Source organism: Artibeus jamaicensis, unplaced genomic scaffold (assembly GCF_021234435.1).
Source record: "Artibeus jamaicensis isolate MK-2021 breed Jamaican fruit bat unplaced genomic scaffold, CSHL_Jam_final contig_415, whole genome shotgun sequence".
NCBI classification, from domain to species: domain Eukaryota; kingdom Metazoa; phylum Chordata; class Mammalia; order Chiroptera; family Phyllostomidae; genus Artibeus; species Artibeus jamaicensis.
Window position 1 is genome coordinate 16,515,011 of NW_026521823.1, and position 8,542 is coordinate 16,523,552.

General features: G+C 35.6%; 1 pseudogene; it reads left to right on the plus strand.

Annotated features, from left to right (window-relative positions):
- Positions 1-844: 844 nt before the first annotated feature.
- Positions 845-5,332, plus strand: LOC119055099 (phosphoglycerate kinase 1-like; annotated as a pseudogene).
- Positions 5,333-8,542: the final 3,210 nt, after the last annotated feature.

Sequence of the window (8,542 nt, forward strand, 5' to 3'; positions counted from 1 at the left end):
GGCATGGAAAACACTAATGTTCCCTCTTGGCAGGAATATCTGAAAAGAATGACAGAATGACCTACATCAGAGAATGTACAAAGAAACACACATTCATGTAATTAAGATCAGTTATTGAACTGAAGTGAAAAAATGTACAATTAAGTTTTAAACATAGATTGGTTAACATTTTCTTTTTTCCAACTGAGCATTTATTCAACAAAACTATTAGCTATAACTATCATAGCTTGGCAGTTTGATTTGATTCCACACTCAGCAAATTGTTAGATCAGTCTTATTTCTGACTGGTCAAACAGATATTTAAACCTCACAATATACTGATTGATCCTAAACTGACATTGAAGGCTCAGCTAAAAGTTTACCTTTTTGGAACACAACATTTGGGAGGTCCCATATATGTTAGGTTGATGATTTAAGTCCTTCAACTATGGGCCTGTGAATTATTTTCCAAATCCCAGGATGACTTTATTATCAATTCACAGGTGCTACGCCATTTGTTATAAGAACAGTATTTATAAGGTAAAGAAAATGCTTTGACATGTGTGTACTTGGAGATTTAACACTTATGTGAATGGTACTAAGGAACTGTCAGGCAGACTGCCATTTACCAAGGAGCAATGCTTATTAACTACAAATATAATGTAATCTGTTTTAGATGTAAAAGGTTATGTGGTCTTTTTATTTCATACTCTTATTGAATCGACATAAGCACAGAAGCAGAATCATTATAAACTCAAATGTGAACTTTAAATAAGACTTTAACCTCAGGGATTTGCATGTCAGAATGAATTTAGAATTCTCTTCTCCATCAAGAGAATCAAGACTGAAATAGTCTCTGTAAGCAATGGCATTGCTCTTCCAAATCTCCCATCTTCTCATGTATGCTAAAGAAAAGACGAAGGTGAGAATATTCAGATTACTGGCATAGGGGGTTTATTTGAATATGTGGTTTAATGAAATGCAAATAGAAAAAATCCTATGGTGCAAGGATATGAATATTTAATGAGCCATTTTTATAGGAGAATTATTTGACAGAATGCATTTCAACAGCAGCGGACAAAGGGCTTCAGTTGCAAAAATGATTCTAACCAGAAATGGAGAGAGCTTCTGTACTTGGAAAATACTGTTCTATTAGTACTTTGAATTCATACAAATGAGAACATGTTTATGTTCATATTTTCTTGAATGCTCTTTTTCTGCTAAGCGTGAACATCGAGATATATTTATATTCAACTATTTCTTCACATATAATAATATTAATATTTATTTTGCATTAGTTGATATGATAGGAGTTTTATCCATAGTATTGAAAAACACACCCCCTTACATATAAACTCCAGATTTGTAGCTTGATTTTTTTGAAGCATAAGTTGATTATATTTAAAAATCCATGTTTATTCTTACACAGGGGAATTGAATTCTTGTTCTCCCTCCTACGTTTTTCCATAAAGTAAAGAGTAAAATGTCATTTTAAAATTATTTTTATTCCATCATTCTGTTTCTGGTATTATTAAAAACATAAAATTGGTCTACTTTTAGTTGTAGCATATATAAGATTTAACCTGAAGTATTTTACATACATTGACCTATTAAAAAAATAAAATAATTCAGAAATTATTGTCTTAAGTAAAAAAATAAAACCCAGAAGTCTTAATTGAAACTTAAAACATATAATTTTTAATATTCACTAGTGCTTTGACTGAAGAATGACTGACATGGTATGATCTATATTTGACGTTACTTTTTATTCTGGTGAATTGAGAATATACTATAGAATTAACTACCAGTTTTACTTGCTCACTTTGTTTCCTCTCATCAATAATGTTGGATTCTCTTTTTTATGATTTTGCTAAAAGTGAAAGAAATGTAATTGCATAGATTTTCTCATTTCATCAATTGGGGGAAACAAGAATCAAAAGACTTTGTCCAAAAGTGGGAACTACATACAGCTGCAACTGGTAAAAAGTTAGGCTTTGGTTCAGAAAAAAAGAGAGAGAGAGGGAAGCCATGTAAGTATTTTAAGCAGAAAAGTGACAGGAGTCACACTGTAAAAGGATTACTCAGACCATGATGTAGAAGACAGACAATGGAAGTCTAAGCAAGCACGGTGGCAAGGAATGCAGTGAGGAGGCCCTTGTAAGACAGCGATGATGGGGATTTGGACCAAGGTGTTAACAGTGTGGGTGGTGAGAGCGGGAAGAGTCTGTGTTGTTTCCAAGACACAGGCATAGGGTTTGCTGATGAGTTTGGAGTCAGCAAAAAAGAGAGAAGGCAAACAAAGACGGTGTGCATTAATGTGATGAAGAAACTCAGTCAATAGAACCATGTGTTTTGTGTGCTAGATTAACAAGGAGTGGCCTCCACTTACCAGTATGAAAAAAAAGACAATTTCTGCACATACAGAAACGTAAATAAAGTTTAAAGGGATGTGTAATAAGCAACATTACGTAAGCCAAAGTATTTGTACATGAGAAGTTATTAATGCAGGGATTACCTGTATTTTGTATTCATCGAAAGACTATCAGCTGGTTAAGTGTGCATGTGAAAACTAAGAAGGCCATTTATGTGGAGAGTAAATGTAACATCTAATGGTGAGGTTAGGTTCACCGTAAAATGTGAAGCATAGTTATAGTGTAAATAGTATAAATTTTGTGTTTCAAATGTACTGATAAGTTTGCATGTGTCACCACACACTGTGACACTGTGGTTCAGATCTTTCTAATTTGACTTTTCCTCAAGATTCCAGCTTAAAGAAGCCCATTAACTAACTATAAACTTAACTAGAATTGCTCCAAAGGATTGAAAAAAATCACTGTGATAAAAAAAATTGGGGGTTGAAAGTTCCAGGCTTCAGATAACATGTATATGAATGATGCTCAGATAAGAACTACCTCTCATTTAGATTTTTTGTTGTTGTCTGTTTCTTTTACTTTGATTTTATTAGTGACCTACTAGTGTAATTATACACAGAAACTAGCCCAGAGTAGATAAACTAAAAAAATTAGTTTTATTTTTACAGTAAAAGTTAATTATTCCATTGGATTATTTGTATAAGTAGGAATGCAGAAAGATGGAGTTAAAATTATTGAGTAACCAGTATGTAATGAACTTTTTAGTATGTGATGTTTTAATTCTTACAATAACCCTATGTCTATGTTTGATGATGTCTCCATATTAAGATGAGAAAATAATACATGTATAATTCAGAGACATTTAAGTAACTTGCTTTTAGTTTTCTCTGATAATTAATGGTAGAATCAATAGGCGAATCCAGTTTAGATCCACTATGAAGCCTCCTTTGAGTAATCTTGGCTAATTAAACAAATTAATGTTCCAGCCATGAAAGTATTCTGCCAATAATAGGTAACCTGAAAAAATGTTATTGTGATATTGTTCTTCATTTACTAACCACTTTTAGAAAGAACAGGTAATAAAAATATCAGTAATTATTAAATACTTATATTCTCTTATTTTGCTCCCTATCCTGTCTTTATACAGATTAAAAAATTAATTTATCCATACCTATTTTCTCATATTATTGATGATGTGTCAAGTTCAATGATTTCACCAAGCTGTTGATAACATTTTGTGCCACTTACACTTGGGAAAGTGCTATTGTCTCCAATTTAATTACTGACTTATCACACATTTTCCATGCATATGTTTACAAATTGAATCTATTGTCAATCATTTATTTTTTTCTTCTTTGGAAATAAATCTATTTCTACCATATGCTGCTGAAATAAGTTTTCTTCTTTGTTAACTTTAGAATGACAAGAAGTTGTCTTCATTGTTTGTCATTGTTTCCAAATGCATTTAAAAACATTTTTATTTGTCATGTGCACAAGACATCAGAAATGCCTTACTGGTTCAACAGCTCTCATTTTAGGAAACAATAATTTAAAATGATGAGGGAAGCTAAAATTAACTTTACTTAGTTTCCTTGTTCCCAAATGATTTTTATTCATGGCTTCATTAAAGGCTTATAAAACATTCCATTTAAACCACATGCAGTCCAGCATGGGCTGCTGTCTTGCTGACGTCTGAAACCAGCCCTCTCTGCCCCGAGTCTGTCCCTGCTGCTGCATTGCCAGCTGTCACTATCTGAGCAACTGGCTCTGGTCAAGCTGAGTGCAGAAAGGAGGTAGGTTGTTGGGAGAGTGGACTTCCATGTTCCTCTGAAGAACAACCAGATGATAGAACCAGAGGATCGAGGCTCCAGCCTAAGCATCAAATTCTACTTGGACAAGGGAGCCAAGTCAGTTCTTCTCATGAGCCGCCTGGGCCGGCCTGATGGTGTCCCATACCTGACAAGTACTCTGTGGAGTCAATTGCTGCTGAACTCAAATCTCTGCCGCTCAAAGACTTTTTTCTCTTTGAATAGCAATGTGGTTCTTGTAGTGGAGAAAGCTTATGCTGATCTAACCACTGGTCTATCATCCTGCTAGAGAACCTGCACTTTTCTGTGGAGGAAGAAGGAAAAGGAAAAGATGCTTCTGGGAACAAGGTTGAGCCTAGCCAGCTAAAATAGAAGTTTTCTGAGCCACATTTTTCAAGCTAGGGGATGTTTATGTGCATGATGCTTTTGGCACTGCTCACCAGGCCCATAGCTCCACGGTGAGAGTCAGCCTGCCACAGAAAGCTAGAGATGTTTTGATGAAGAAGGAGCTGAACTATGGCCTTGGAGAGACCAGAGCAGACCTTCCTGGCTATCCTGGGTGGAGCTACAGTTACAGACTAGATTCAGCTGACCACTAACATACTGGACAAAGTCACTGAAATCATTATTGATGTTGGGGTGGTTTTTACCTTCCTTAGGTGCTCAACAACATGGAGATTGGCACTACCCTGTTTGTTGAAAAGGGAGCCAAGGTTCTCACAGACCTGATATCCAAAGCTGAGAAGAATGGGGTGAAGACTACCTTGCCTGTTGACTCTGTCATTGATGACAAGTTTGATGAGAATGCCAAGACTGGTTAAGACACTGTGGCCTTCGGCACACCTCCTGGTGAGATGGGCTTGGACTGTGGTCCTGAGAGCAGCAATAAGAATGCTGAGGCTATTGCTAGGGCCAAACAGGTTGTGTGTGGACTAGACCTGTGGATGCATTTGAATGGGAAGCCTTTGCCCAAATGGACCAAAGTAAGCTGGTGAAAGCCACTTCTGGGGGTTGCACCCCTGTCATAGGTGGTAGAGATGCTGCCATTTGCTGTGCCAATAAGAACAGGAAGGATCACGTCAGTCATGTGAGTCCTGGGGTGGTGCTCTGGAAGTTCAAGTCCTTCCTGAGGCACACGGTCTCAGCAATGTTTACTACTTTCCTGCCTTTTGATTCCTGTGCACATCCCCTAAGTCAACTTGGTATTTCCCACCTCTCCACGTGGTATTAGCTAAAATCTTCCCACATGTCAAGATCTACCCAGCAACCAAGAGATGCAGCCCCAGGAATCCTTAAACAGTCAGGCAGCATCTCAGCCCAGCTTCACAGCACCCTGAATTTGCCCACATTCTTCAAACTCTCCTTTGAATTTCTTAGTGACTAAACCACCACACACTCTAATATATGTATGGTTTGTCTGTTGAAAGAAAGTGAGCTGTTAGGTTCTCTTTTTGGAGTAGCTTTGTCATTATTTCAGTATGCATGGAAACAACATAAAATTCCAACGTAGAAAAGGAGGAAATAAAGTTGGTGGTCTATTAAATAACTTATAAAACTATCCACTGAAACAGAAAAATAAACCACATTTAATCCATTGTGACAACCTCTAGTCAAATTTTCTAAAAATATATAACTTTTATCAGAAACAGCTTTCACTCTGTATTGTAATAGTTGTGGGATGTTTGGCTTTTATTCCAACCAAAACACCTCACGTTTGAACAATCTGACTCTAGGAGGTAATACATAAAACTAAAGCAGAATTTTTGTCAACCTGAATTTGGGAGCATAAATCACAGTTTTTAACATTTATCATCAGTAAATAACCACCTAATGATATTATGCATTGTTTTGGGTGATAGCATTGTAAAGAACTGTTCTCACTTTCTCTTTTTGTTTCCTTGATACACAGGAGACCATAAGCCTGTAAAGCTTTGATACAAGACTAATGAATATGCTGAGTCATTTAATTTCTAGTTTTCCAGGTGGTACATGATGTCATCTAATATTATCTATTAAATTCTTTACTTCAGTCAGGATTTCTCAAGTTAATCACTTAATAAAATTGTATTTGACTTGAAACAGCAATTATGAATTCAGTTGCTATTATATATTGTGGTGTTCTCCTAACAAAATTTGAGAGTTCAGGAAAAAAATGAGACTACATTGGTTCAGATTAAATACAACAGTTTTGACCTTGCAATACAATAAAACTTTCTTTCTGAAAAACCAAATGGCCATCACATATAACACAAGATTAATGTTAAATAAAAACACTAGTATTTCAAATAAACTTTTAGAACTATAGTTTATCAGATATAAATTAAATATGGCAGGGTATTAATAGTCATAGAAAGGGTAAAAACCACTCATGAAAGAATCCTTTTAACGTCTTAGAATTGAATAAGGAGCCATGATGTGACTGTCTCTGTGATAACCTTATATTTGCCATATGAAGATCCTCTGGGAAATTGCTCTTCTTGTCTCTCACTATATTATATATTATATTCAGGGCACAAAAAACACTAACTTGAAAGCAGTAATAAGTATTTAATTTGGATGCTTGAATGTAGGGGACAGGTTTGTTTTAGCCTGGCAAATGTGACTCAGCTCTGTATGGAAAATCTACAGAAGCAAAGTGGTGGGCAGGAGATCTTCAAACCGAGTTTTCCTGTGGGAATCAGGCCTAGAAAATGCATACAGACTGTTACTCTAAAACTCCCTCACCCTGGTATAAAACAACAAATGTGTATTGTTTATCTTCAAGGTAACTTCCAAAGCCTTGGAGTTCCCCCAAGGACAGAGCTAATCAGCTCAACGTCATTTCCTCTGCATGTTATTTTCATTTCCTTGATTGTACCTAAAATGTAGACAATAATATTCTATGTAATAAGTAATAAATCTATCCCTGATGTAAGGCCCAAGGAAAACAATAAAAGCCTATCTAGGCAAAGGTCAGTGCCCTCTTCTCTTGAGAGAGAGTAGCCCAGGCATCCACAGACACTCTCCCTTGGAGCGAGCAGCCATGCCGACCCCTGTTCTCCACAGGATTGCTGGCACCTGTGCATTTATTCTCATCATCAGCCACAACAGGCAGACTCTGCTGGCCAGAGTTTGCCACACTGGAGATTCCTTCTCAGAAAAGAGACCTATTGCGTGGGATACTGCAGTTAGAAAGATCACCATGTGTTTGTATTTAACTTGCCATTCTATGTTTGCTCAAATAAGATGATTTAACTAAAACCCCAGTGGTGGCTCAGCAGCAGAGCATTTACTGGGGCTACATCATTTTTGTTCCGCATAGAACTAATTTTGCTTTCATTCCACCAGCCTTTATTGACAGGCACTCAATATACATTCCCCGTGAAACTCATTATTGTATTTTCTGTAGAACTGTTGTTGAGGATGTCATTTATTAATTGACATAGTATCCTCTCTGTGGTGACCCAGGAGAGCCATTTCTCTCATAATCCTGTGATATATTTCTTGTGAGTTGTGTTTTAATCTTCAAGTCACTTCTTGTGTACATTTTTCATATTAAACTTGATATACAACCTATAAATATTATCTTGTTATTCCATTTTCCATATTTTTATTTTACTTGCAAAACTCTACACACTTAAATCTTTTGTCCAATTTCAAGACTTGATGTCAAAATAATTATGAAGTAGATGGCAGTATAATTAACAAATAAACAGCAAAAAGCTGAAGAATTAAAAAAATCCTTTATGCCACTCATGCTAAAAAATAAATGTTAATCTTAAAAATACAATGAATTTTATAGACAGCTCAAACATTGAGTACCATGACATCTTAATTTGTCCAATGTAATAGATTTTCAAAAGAATGCAAATAAATACCACTAGTGTTAGTGGGAAATGAGGATTTAAATTTATTTTACCATCTGAATTTGTGTTACTTTGGGATTTAGGATGCTTTCTAATATTCAGATCTTTTGTATCTACAACATATAAATATTAATAACCTGCTAGCCATGATTGCTATAAGGACAAGATAATTATTTGAAAGAAATTTACTGACAGTAAATTAATATTCAATCAGTAAGTCAAAAGTATTATTTTTTTTAGTGACTCTGGGCTGATCATTAAATTAGGACACACTGTACATACACTGGTGGACAAACAGACATGGATCTTGTCAACTAAGGCAATTCGTACAGGGGAGACATAAATAAATCACCAAACATGAAATCACAACTTATGATAAATCGTATGTAAGAAAAAGATGATGTTACAGACTGCACGGTTACAATATGCCTCTCTGGGAAAAAAATGATACAAAATCGATACCTGGTAAAGGAGAAATAGGTAAAAGTGACTATTTAGTCAAAATGAACCCCACGCACAAGGTTCACAGGTGGAAAAA